General features: G+C 39.9%; 2 long non-coding RNA genes across 2 annotated transcripts; both read right to left on the bottom strand.

Annotated features, from left to right (window-relative positions):
- Window positions 1-3853: 3853 nt before the first annotated feature.
- On the bottom strand, window positions 3854-6132 carry LOC112846088 (uncharacterized). The gene is made up of 2 exons (XR_003218912.1): window positions 6043-6132; window positions 3854-3971 (listed from the first exon to the last, which is right to left on the bottom strand). It is a non-coding gene; the product is annotated as an uncharacterized LOC112846088 (long non-coding RNA).
- Window positions 6133-8707: 2575 nt separating this feature from the next.
- Window positions 8708-9686, bottom strand: LOC112846110 (uncharacterized). Its single transcript, XR_003218941.1, has 2 exons — window positions 9421-9686; window positions 8708-8829 (listed from the first exon to the last, which is right to left on the bottom strand). It is a non-coding gene; the product is annotated as an uncharacterized LOC112846110 (long non-coding RNA).
- Window positions 9687-13397: the final 3711 nt, after the last annotated feature.

The raw sequence follows: 13397 nt of genomic DNA, 5'->3' as shown, positions 1-13397 counted from the left end.
AACTTTAGCTGTGAGACATGGATGAAATAAACAAAACCCAAACCTTTAACCCACAGAGATCATCAGCTTATGTCTCTCTTGTCTCCCCCTCAACAGGCCGAGCTGTGAGACTTAAACACAGGAAGCACCAGCAGAGTCTGCAGCCTCTCCGTCCAGAGCAGCTTTGCAGAATTCATAGTTCACAATAATTTAATCTGATATTGGTGCAGCACCTCAGTCCATCCTCAGTGTGACAGAAGCAGCTTTAGTTATGTGGAAACTTCTCATCGGGGTTTTATCCTTAAATATTTTTTATTCAGACGAAGAAGACAATTTCTTGTTCACACATTTTTATACACTAACTGCAGGTTACAGCTGTGTTTAAACAGTATTTATAATGATGCATCGGTCGGTGAGTGCAGGTATTTTTCCAAAGAGCCAGTGGTTCCACCTCTGGGCGGAGTCATCACAATCCAGCGTGCAGTCCACACCTGTTGGCAGTCATGCTGTCGGTACGTAACACCAGCGCTTGCAACGGTTCTTTGCCAGATCTTCCTCTAACCTCTGTCAGTGTGGGCCGCCACAGCGCTCGTGAAACTTTGCTCATCTTGTGCTCTCTCTGTTTACAGTAATCCACCTGGTCACCTCGCTGATCATTACTCACCTTCATTAGGATGCTGGTCTTCTTGGCAGCTTCTTGGTCACTCCTTACGCTCACTTCACTCACCTTCCTCGATCTCCTCCGTCTAGATTTATGTCTGCTCACCTGGATCGCTTACCCTCTCCACGCCATCAATCCACCTGCAAGAAGTAAGACATTTCATGACCTCGTTTTCACTCACCTGAACTGCATTCAAACCGCTTTTGAACCTCGTCTCCTCTCATTACTGCATCACACACACTACAGCCTCCTGGTCCAACCCCTCAGTCTAACTACCCCTTTGCCCCAAGTCACAGAGTTCAAGTGAAAACTGCTTCATAGTATTTCCTGTTTATTTCATAGTTCACGTTTGCATGGTTTGAGTCTCAAGTTGTATATTTTGTTATCATGTTTATCAGTGCCTCCATCTGTGTCTGTGAGTCCGTCTCCTGGTTTGGCCTCCAGCTGTGACGCCATCTTCTTTCAGTGCTGACACACTAACCACAAGGAAGAAAGCCGACATGTTCTCGTCAGTGTCCTCAGAGTCAGTCTGACTGCATCCAACAACAGGAAGCTTCTGCTGTGGTTTCACTGAACTCAGTTTGCAGAAGTTAAAAGAAGTAAAAGATTTTAAAATGTTTCACTGCGTTATTGGACAGTTCAGGAGGCTGAGAACACTTTGTTTTGTTCAGCCTTCTTCTTTATATAACTCATATTAACAACTAACTCATCTTTTTAATAACTTATGTGTGCACAGCAAAATCTCTAACACTGGAATATTTCTAACATTTTGAGTTATTTTCCAGTGTTCAGAAAATCAGCACTGCTCAGTTTTATTCATTGTAAATCTTGAAAACTGACTAAGTTACTTTTAAAAATACAACACTGTCAAAAGTGTTCATTTAACACTCAACAGTGTGGACACATATAGACACTCTGTAGTGTTATATTTAACACTGGAGATTTTGCTGTGTGAGCTGAAGTTGTGCGACCTCTGAAGCACACTCGAACACAGGAGGATAAAAACCACATGAACATCATCAGGACGTTTTTATGTAGAAGTGAAGAAGAGCAGCTTTACCTCTCGTCTTTGATCGTTTGTTCTTGTCTTTGATGATTTTTCCATGAGTGACGTCTTCAGTTCTCACTGCTGAGTAAACTGCAGCTGGATCAGTGTCTGCACAGTAAAACACACACAGAGGACGTCACTGCAGACAGAACAGCTGATAACAGACCTGAAACTGCTGCCACTCACAAATCTTTATATAAAAACACTCAGAGTGTTTTCAGTTACTGTTCAGGTTATTTTAGAAATTTAAAATAGTTCAACATGAAGTCAAATGTGAGATAAACAGACCTGATAAAGGAGGAACTGAATGTAGATCATTCAGTTCCTCACAGCAGCTGAATGTTGGTTATTTGCACTAACAGAATATTAAAGTCAGCTCACATGTTAGCCAATCAGACTAACAGGCCGTCACTATTAAAATATGAACTTCACAGAGGTGGGCTCAGAATTTAGATGCTGAGACAAAAGGAATGTAAGATGCTGGTGTCATAAATATGAAAGACTGAATGTTAAAAGGAAAACTGTGAATAATAGAGCAGGAAATGTGCTTCATTTACAACAATAATTAAATATATTTTCATATTTAGTAAATATGATAACAGCCTTGATCTGTCTGAGTTTACAGAAATGCTCTTACAAATAACTCACGTGTTTCTTCCTCTATTTAAAATTAACACCTCTGTGTTGAAACACACGTAGATGAAGCTTCTTTTTTTCTCAGAAACAGTTGCAGACTCGTTAGTGTTAACCACAGACGACAAACACACAGAACTTAGCATGGTGTGAAAATCTACAGACAGACTAATATATATTTGACTGATACCATCATGCTGTTAAATGTAAAACCATTTACTCATAATCCAAACTGGGTTTATTTTACACATCATCACAGGCTTCCTGTTTCTTAAATTCAGCTACTTTTGCTTCAATTCCATAGTTAATCTTAATCTAATTTAACATTAAATCTCAATTCCGTCCAATTCAGTGTCTCTGACTCCTCCCACTACAACACTGAACAAACCAAGAGCAGCAAACGCTGCAGTTCCTCTAATGTCCACTTGAGATTTATAAAGTCAGTCACTCTCCACAGACGCTCATGTGAACATGTTCAACTTTACAGCAGAAATAAAAATTTATACAACCTGCTATTAAAAATATATTTGGTCTCTATAGCTAACAGTCCCCTTCATACGAAGTGTGCATGAGGTGAATGCCTTTATAACTCACCTGTTCAAATGTTAATGAGGCTGAAAGTTTGCATTATTAGGGGCGTGGCCTCTTTGACTGAGAGGTGGATGGACACAGGCTGCTGTAACTGCCAACCGTCTGTTAGGCTTCACCTCAGCCAATGGTTCACTCATGTTTGTGCTTTGGGGGTATTTGGTTCTTTCTGTTGACCCCTTACAGTCTATGGGAGCAGCTTGATAACCAAACTATCTGACACTAGCTAATAAATTAGCACTACACCCTTTCATCAAAACTGAATCGCTGTTGGCAATAAAGACAAACATGATGTTGCTAAAAATGTTAAGGCTGGAAAAAGCAGTGGAGATTTAAAACAGAGAGATTCAAATCTCCATGTTTGAATGAAGTGAACATACGGTTCACACTTCACCCTGGGGTCCCCCAAATTACTTCTGCTTTGTTTGGCTGTCTGCTGTTGGTATGTGATACTTTAATATCAGTGTATGTGAATCATTTTCAGCAGCTTTGTCTGAAATTTGACAGTAATATAATCATAATTCAATCATAACGAAACCAGATGTGACAGATCAGGAAGGCACAGCGTCGGCATCGATGCTGAAAACAAGTGAGAACAAACCCTCAGAAGCAAGGCGGTTGCCATGGGAACAAGTGCTAAGAAATTTAAAAATAATGCACACAGATTAACATGTTTATTTTCTTACTGTGGATTTTCTGCAAAATACATTTTTTAAATTCCAGTTAAAATGTGTTGTATGTATTTTTTGAGTTGTTTAACTCGTTTCACTTCTACAAAAGAGACATAACACATAAAAAGTACATTTTTTTAAGACATGAAACATTTTTTATAAAACAGTGAAGCTGTGATTCCTTTAAAAATCCATGATGCGATTTTTGAGTCTATGGGTCTATGGGTTTTCTCAGTGAGAAAAAAGACTTAAGACATGTAAAAATCAATGTGGATGTCCTCTGGTCTGAGGTGCTGGGGGGACCAGTTAGAGACCAGCAGCTGGACGTCAGTGGTTGGACTGGTGGACTACTTCAGTGAAGAGTAGACGACGTCTGGCTCTGGTTTAAAGTCTGAACACAAACACACACAGTTCATACAAGAGGAAACATGATTACAAGCTTTGTAGTTCAATCAAGACCTCCAATCATCCACCTCTCTGCATCACACACAGTCCCAGTTCAGACTTTACTGGGAACCAGCTCAGATACAAATCACAGAGCTTCCATATAAATAACATTGTTGTCTAATTCAGATGTTGGTTGGGGTTGACCTTCTGATATAAGATATTCACAGCAATTCACCTTATTTTTACCAACTCAGAGACCTTGTTGCACGACCTTCTCTACTCCGTTACTACATTTCCCCAAGAAAAGGCCAAGAAAGTCATTTATATCATTTATGGAGGCTTTTGGCTCTTGTGCAGGTTGTCTTCAGACTGTTGATGGCCTACCTCACTTGTACTGATTCCTAAATAATGAATGCAATAGTAAAGTTGAAAGTTTGCACTTCAATCATATCTTGATTAATTGATTTTAAACCTGCTGTATTGGTGCACCAATGCAAGGGCGTAGATTTGGTTTTGGCATTGGTGGGGACGGATGATTCAACCACTGAACCCTGCCCTGTTTCTTTTTTTTTTCCTTTTTGTCTTTGCTTCTTGATAACAAAAGGAGAAATATACTTGCTTACATATGATATTCTACATGCTTTTAAACCATTTAAAATTACAATTCATAGTTTTACATGTGAATTATATAATGTTAAATTACTATTAAACAAATGACTGATTTTAGACTTTAGTTTCCTTCAGCCATATTCCATATAAATCAGGTATCATACAAAAATAAAAACCGCTTCAAATACAGTCATGACAATAAAAGAATATGACTTTAAGGACTTAACAACATTACTTCAGTTATAGTACACAAACATCTCTTACACATTAGCACTAAGGGAACACTGAATGACCTGCTGGGTTTTGTCCATAAAACTACTCATCTAAGATTACCACAAAGTAAAAGATCTCTCAGCAAAATTATGTAAAATTTTAGGCACTATTGCCCCGATCAACTCAGTGAGCTGGGATTTTTTATTCTAAACATGAACTACTGTTACAGCAACAGACATGGACTACTGGTGCCCCACACAACAACTCAATGTCCACTATGTGAAGGAGCCATTGGCCATATTTGTCACATGACGTAGGACTCCAGTAGAGAACGTAATTTAACTCTTTCTGCACCGCTGGGCGAATGAGACGTTGACAGATCTTTTTTTTCTTTCTATCGGGTTTGTTTTTCTTTACTCGAAGAGTTCAAATTATTGGTGGGGACAATTCAATAATCGCTGGATATTGGTGGGGACACGTCCCTTCCGTCCACGCCAAATCGACGCAAAACTACAAAAATGATATCCAATAAATTTTCAACATCACTGTAAGTTTGGGTATCTTTAATCTGATATTACATAACAGATGCTGTATTTCTACATTTGAAGTGGATGTTTTCTGCCAATTTCCAGCTGCATGTTTTTCTTTTCTACTGCAGTAGCTTTGCATGATTCACAGTTCAGTATAATCCTTCTTTACATGGGGCCTTAGTGCAGCCTCTGTCTGATGCCAACTGTGTTCGCTCCTGTCCCTTTAATCAAAACTCTCTTCTGATTGGTTGATTAAACAGCATGTGGGTGGGGCTTTAATGGTTGAGATGGACATATTGATACCCTGCCTCTGTGACATCATTCACACACAACAACAAATACAAATAGACTGTGATAGTGTTTGGAGCACTCTGCTTTCTGAGCTTTTAGCTCAGAGATTATATATATCATTATTATTATTATTATTATTATTATTACTGTGATGATATTTGTTGTATAAAAATGTATTAAAACTTACTAAAAACGTAATATCATAGTTGTTGTTCAGCATTGTTTCAAGACCAGCAGGGGTGAATTTAACGAAGCTCACATCTTGCTGCTCATGTTTCTTTAAATGAACTAGACAACTTAACAGGAAATCATTTGTCACAGAGAGCTCACAAGTCTGAGCTCAAAGACTGAGCAATGATGTGGTTAGCTTAGCTTAGCTTATCTTAGCATGGTGTGTGGAAACAGGTTGTCTCTGTTAAAGAGCAGTTGTACCTTGGACTCCTCTTTCTGATGGTTTTGTCTCCAATACTGACGTCTTCAGCTCTCACTGCTGAGTAAACTACAGCTGTAGAAATCTCTGCAAAATAAAACACATTTAAATTACAGCAGGTATGAAATCTGCACATTTTCTTTATTATTTGTAATGTCTAAACAAGTCACGTTTTTTACAGAGAGCAGCAGGTTTTTGCTTCTTTCTCTCATTTTAACACCTCTGAATAAGAGGAACCGTCGACTTTTGTGTAAAAAAGGAAGCTGGTGTCCACAAAGCTGCCATCTTCTTTCAATACAATCAGACACACTTCAACCACAGAGCAAATATGTTGTCACAACATGAAAACTGTTATTAGCCAAAGTAGCACACACTGCAGTGAGAAGTCTAACCAGAACCAACAAAACTCTTCAGCTGAGACTGGAAACCACCTAAGATCCCAGACACAGTGCTTCCAGTTAATGTATGTTTCATTTTTTTCTGTGTTGCAAGTGTCCAGAAACTGCAGTAGTGATGGTGACAGATAGATATTGTGTTTCCACAGTGTTCATCATGTCACAAGTCAACTGACACGAAACACAAGCCCACAAACTCTCACCTGCTTCACTTTGTATTTGACTTTCAGCAACAGGAAGTTGCTGCTTTGGTTTTACGCGCAGGAGTTAATAAAAATATATTTAATGAAGACAAATCATCACATTAAGACCCAGTCTGACAGAATAAAAGAAAAACACATGACGATATTTTTTTCTCTCCATACCTTTAACATTACAATTTCTTGACAACTTGTGTGTCCATCAAACCCAAAATCAAACACATCTGAGCAGTTACAGCTCTGACACATGTTTTCTGGGCCAGATGAAATACAGACGAGCCACATTTAAATCAAACTATTCAAATGAGCTATTTTAATTCAAAACAACTGGCTGCCATCTCAATGCTGTGCAGGTAATACAGACTGGCACACAACTCACCTTCAGGTTAGAGGTCTGCGCGGGAATGTTTTTTTAGTCCCGCTCCCGCAAGGTTTTGTACCGCACCCGACCGCTCCCGCTGTATATTCTGTCTTTGTTCACCCGCTGCCCGCTTAGAATAATTTTCTACCCGACCCGACCGTTCCCGCTAAATTTAGATCTGGTTTCCAAAATCTCACATTTAAATGGGGTACCACCAAAAAATAGAGATAACAGATAAAACTGCAGGTTGTGCAATGATTGTATTTATTTTTCTTAAACAAGATGCATTTATCTGTCAAGATGCAACATTTATCTTTTAACATGGAAAACGTGTTGCAAAAATAAAATAAATAAAAACGAATACAGCATTGTGGCCTATTTGTTATTTTTATGTAAAATACAAACGTAACATTTTTCTGTCAACACAGTAGGGAAAGTGTCGCGAAAAAAAAAAAAGTCACTTAAAATTGTAAACAAAAGAACAAAATAGTTGGCCACTGCGAAATTAAATGATTGTTAACAGACTGTGCAAGTAAAATGCACGTGCAAAAAGCACTGATCCATGCGCTCAGTGCGTGTAACAGGCGTGAGCACTGGCTGTACCAGTGCTCAATTAGAATGAGGAAATCACAGATATGCTGTTCCGAAAAAATGTCGGGCACGCTATATTTTCAGACCGCCCGCTCCCGTTCAAATTACACCAGAGTTACCGACCGCTACCGCATTTTATTTGGAAATTTATTCCCGCGCCGCAAGAAATCTGGTCGGGTCCCGCGGCTCCCGCGGGACAGCCGCGGGAATGCAGACCTCTACTTCAGGTTTCCGGTCAACATCTCTTCTCACCAGCAGAACCAGTAACACCAGTAGAACCACAACACAGACTGATACAACAGAGATTAACACAGGAAGAACAAGATGCGGAGGAGACGCTGATGTAGGGATAGAGTTGGATGTAGATACAGGTGTGGGAGTAGATGGAGATGTGTTTGTAGGTTTCCCTTAAATAAACAACATGTAATCATTAGTTTATTGTGAATGTTGAAAGCTGCAGAAACACAGACAGGTGAGTGTGTCACCTGTGACAGTGGTCCAGCTGGATGGAGACTCTCCATGACCGCTGATGTCACACTTGTAGAGGCCTTCATCAGACCCGGAAACATGCTGGATGGTCATGTGACCTGTAGGCTGCTTCCTGATGAGGGAGCCATCTTTATAGAAAGCAGCTGGGAGGTTGGAGGGAGTGGTCTTTGTTTTACAGAGCAGAGTGACGTCATCTCCCTCCATCACAGGGAGGACAGGACTCTGCAGGATCACTGATCCACCTCAACACAGAGACAAACTACAGCATTTCATCCATTTACACACAGCTTCATCAACACTAACTCCACACACTCAGCTTACCAGTGACTGTCAGGTTAACCATGTTACTGATGGGACCCTCTCTGGACTCACACCAGTAAACTCCACTGTCAAGAGGCACCATCAAAGTCATGTTACAGGAAGAATTGGTCAAACCAGCTGGTTTTCCCCATGTACTTCCACACTGAGTCCTCTGTCCTTTGCTTGTGTTTCTCCTCAGAGTCCATCCAGCAGAGCTGTCGTCCTCCTCACAGCTCAGAGACACAAAGTCTCCTTCAAAGAACTGAGAGCTGCTGGGACTCACAGTCAGACGAGCTGTGAGGGTTAAAATGAAAAACTGATGATCTGTTAGACTTTACATTCTGAAACATGAACCCAATCAGGTCATATCAGTGAGCATTTCTCAGGTTTAAACTGTGACAGAAGAAGGTTACTGACCTTGGTTTGTTGTGCAGCTCAGCAGTGAGATCAGAACTAAAGAGAAATGACACTCAGGCTGATTTGAGGTGAACATAAAGAACAACTCCACACAAACAGCTGACAAACACACAAACTCGTCTCTTTCTGATGTATCTGCTCAGTGTGTAATCATAAATATAGCTTGTGGAAGATATGTTAACCATTTATCCACTCTCAAAGTTACACGTGCAGCAAGTTTAGAATCACGCTTTAGTGAAACTTGTCTTTACACTGTGTAAGAAACGCACACAGACAGTAACGAGGTGTTCACTCTTGTTCATATAAAATTCACGTCATTCATTATATTCATGTGTACTGACTGCATATAACACCAAGAACATTTAAATAACACAGTAAAGTCATGTGTTCACTGTGCAGCTGTGTTGATATAATGAGTGAATGATTTGAGCTTTTCACTGCCTGCTGTGTTTCCTCGACTCCTGAGCAAAGATAAAGAGTCAGTTCAGACCTGCAGTTGGTCCTCGTGGTGTTTTGAACTTGAATTCAGCCTGATTTGTTTTTCATGTCTTCTCCTCCATCATCAGTTATCAGGAGAGCAGACAGTCAAAGTACAAGAATTCAAACAAACACAGAGATTCTACTTACAGAGCAGACACAGCACAGATGTTTCCTTCATCGTCCTTCTCACTCATTTGAGCTTTTTTCATTTCTGTCACTGACACCAAGTAAAGCCCGCCCTCTTCCTCTGAGTTGTTTTCTTCCTCTATTTGTACAGAGTCATTGGTGGATTTCTAACCTCTTAATGATTCATGTGATAAATTTATTCCAGAATATGAACTTAGACACTCTGTAGTTCCTCTGTTGTTGCAAAACATTTCAAATTAAGTTGCTTTTTTAAATGTAACACACAGAAACACATAAAAATCCTAACCCTTTCAAAAGTTAAGAAACCATCAACATTGTTTTGATATAATTTGAGGTTAACTGAGATGATTACATGATATTTGAGTTTCTCTGTGACAATCGATAAAGCACATCCTGACATTATGACTTCATTCACAACAAATCAATTCAAAAATATAATTTAAAACATCGACTCCACTTCAATCTGCTGTCAGTGTTGCAGCTTAGTTAATGAAACAAACTACAACCATGTTCATTTAGTGGACGTCTCCCTGGGGCAGCATGGTGATGCTGTTGTCTGACTGGAAGAAGGTGCTGGGTTTGAATCCAGCCTCCATCTTTCTGTGTGGGGTCTGCATGGTTGTTTCTGGGCACTCTGATTCTCCCACAGTCCACAGTCAGGCAGTTAGATTAACCTGTGAATGTTTGTGTGTCTGTGTTAGACACAAGACTGATAGGAGACATGTGCAGAGTTTATCTGCCTGTTAACCTGTGGTAGCTGGAATATAATGAACACCATCCTCACACATGGTTTATATATCACCACTAGAGGGAGATGTTGGACTTTAATATAACCTAAGAAGCCCATCAGTCTTTCATATTTTGTTGTGATGGTCTTTGGATTTTGTGCATTAAACGTTTGGTTTTAATATATTTGACCTTTGAGTTTGAAAGTTTTTATAAGTGTGAAAAATGTTATGTGCGTACTTTCCAATGAAAAATGTACCTGCAGAGGAGCTCTGGGCCATAAACGCTCAAATACTGAACTAACATACTCTGTTGGTGGACACAGGCTGAAGCTGGTCAGGAATCAGTTACATACCCTGGCCTTCTGTCAGTCCATGAAGAGCTCAGCACACACAGCATCATACAGTGTGTCAGCACTGAGATCAGCTCATCTCCACCTGCAGGTGAAGCTCCTCACAGCTGCTGCTCGCAGTCTTTCTCCACAGCATCACAGGAGGTCTGTTTCATCGCTGTGTCGGCTACATATCAGTCATCTCCAGCTTCTCCTCCTGCACCACCTACAGATTTAACCCCTTCAGTGTATGTCGGGAATTCCCTTTCTCCAAATTTCACAGCTCTGATGTTTCAGGTCTCGGTGTGTCACTCCTCAGATGGAGGTTGTTTCATAATCTTTCTGTGGTTTTATGAAACAATCAGGAAGAAAAACTGATTGTTTCACAGTTGTGGGTAGTTTCACACTGTGTTATCAGGCTGCTGAGGATGTTTGTCTGAGTGTTTGTGTTATCAATCATTGCTGCTGCAGCGTGGTGCTGATGCAGGCCTCACACTGTCACAGGAAGGAGGAAGTGAAACTGACACAGACGCTAAAACCTTCTTGTTACAGCGTTTCTCTCGTCTGCTGGGGATGAAGAATCATTACACAACACTGAGAAGTTGTTCTGGATCTGAACAGATGGAAAAGTGTTGCATTGGAGCGCTTTCATGATCAATGTGACCTTTTGGCCCATGAGGTCAACTCATCATCGCCCCCTGTTGGTTATTTTGTGAGCTGAGGTTTAATGCAGGTCACACAAAAGGCTGGAATTTTAAATAAGAAGGAATAAACATCGTGAAAGAGAAATGAAATGTTTGCAAAGTGAATTAAGTCAGACATGAACTTGTTGTTTTAAAAAATTCTCCAAAAGTAAACTTTGGTTTAAAGCCAATCATATCAGTTGTTATTTTTAACTTTTTATGTTCAGTGGTTTCAGAAAAATCTCAGAAACATGCTTCACAGTATTTCCTCTGGATGGCAGAGTAACTGGTTTTTTCTTTTTTTCTTGCATAAAGCAGCTGCTCTGCTGTAACACTCAGTGTTACCAGTAGATGGCAGCAGATTTATACTGAGTGTGACACTGAGACCTTCCTCCAGGGGGAGGAGCAATGACTTAAACAAAAACTGTCAAAGGATGACCAGGTGGTGACAGCAGCAGGTTTTTCTCCCCATTCACAATGTAATTGTAAAATTTCAAAGATAACTGAAAAACATCAGTGATTTTTCACTGAAGCTGAAATCCTGTTCAATTAGCCCTCTACTGCATAGCGTTGCCCTGAGGCAACAAACCACATTTTCATGCCTTAGACTGGCCCTTCAAAAAAAAAAAAACTTAAAAAAAAAATGCTACCAGGCACATCTCTTTCCAATAAAATGATGAGTTGAAGGTGGTGTGACTTTCATTTAGGGGGGCAGGACCCCTTTCTGCAAGCTGCACTACATGAGAGACATCTCCATTAAGAGGCAAGATAAAGATCACTATTTTACATGTTTATAGTGGAATAAATGTTTATTAAAAAATACTTGTATGTGCACGAATATGTCAAGAAGCATATCTGATTGTTTGTTCTATTTTTTTTATTTTTTATTTATACAGTAAAACTGTTAATTTTCATTTGCTGCCTCAAGGCAACACTGCGCAGTTAGCGCAATTTTTTTCAGGCAATATAATGCATTTGCATATGAGTCTAGAGATGTGTTTGTGTGCATTTATATGATCATAGTAAATGTTTTTTTACTTTACAATCAATTCATAATTACAGGACATGGATGTAAATACCTTTTATGGAAGGAAACCAAGGGAATGTGCACTTTCTGTCCTCAGAAAGTGAGGACAGTGAGCTTTCAGGGAGTGACAGTGAAGTAGAGGAGTGGAACCATGAATGAGGCTTGAGGGACACTTAGGAGCTCAGGGGTCAGGGGTGAATTGGTAAAGTAACTGTGTCTGTGTGTGTGTTAGTGCCTACATAGGAAGCAGGTCTGGCCAGGATCTGGTATCAAGTCGGCACTGCTGGCTGACTTCTGGCATGATAAGACGTATGTCATCCAGATATGGGCCAGGCCTGGCATAGATGGCACTGTCTATGTGATGGCATGCCATATCTGGCTTGGTTGTGGCTTGGTTTATGTTTCCCAGGCCTACAGAAAACAGGTCTGGCCCAGATCTGGCATCAAGCTGGCACTTCTGACTGACTGGTGTTTTGGCAGAGTGTATGTCAACCGGATGTGTGCCAGGTCTGGCAATGACACCACTGTTTATGCGATGGCATGCCATATCTCAGGTTGTAGAGCAGGTTACAAACTGATCGGAAGGTTAGTGGTTCGATCCCTGGCTCCTCCAGTCTGCATGTCAAGAGTGTGACTGTGTATGAATGTAGTTAGGAAGCACTCAGTTAAGCGAAAGTGGGTGAATGTGGCATGTTGTATAGAGCACTTTGAGTAATCTGGGAAAGCGCTATATAAAAATGTCATTTTCGCGGAAAATGTAGTTTTTTTAAGCTTCAAAGTCTATGTTGGTATTTTTAAAAGTCATGGTTGACTTTATGCTCTTCTGTATCGTTTCTGGGATGCTTAGAAGTCAAATTACACTGTTGTAAATAGTTTATTTTGATGCACATGCTGTGTTTTTGCAAATTTGCATTTATTTATTGTCATTTTTCCTGTAGTATATAAAAATTTGTGTATCTCAAAAATAAAACTATGAAGACACTCAAAATAAATAAATGTAAAGATAAGCTCTGGCGGACTTGGTTCTATGGTAGGTCTTAAAGGGTTAAATAGCCTGTGCAAATATATTAGTGTTGTCTTCTCACTATACATACTCTTAACTTTATGCAAGAGAAAATAAAGTATAAAAAAATGATATTTTTTGCAAAGAAACTCTGTCTTGTGGTTTCGCAACATGGTGCTGCTTTACGTGCACCCGGATTTGCGACAT

This window comes from Oreochromis niloticus, linkage group LG3, assembly GCF_001858045.2.
Source record: "Oreochromis niloticus isolate F11D_XX linkage group LG3, O_niloticus_UMD_NMBU, whole genome shotgun sequence".
Lineage (NCBI taxonomy): Eukaryota > Metazoa > Chordata > Actinopteri > Cichliformes > Cichlidae > Oreochromis > Oreochromis niloticus.
The sequence above is the reverse complement of the archived record's forward strand: the minus strand, read 5'-3'. Positions and strand labels throughout refer to the sequence as shown.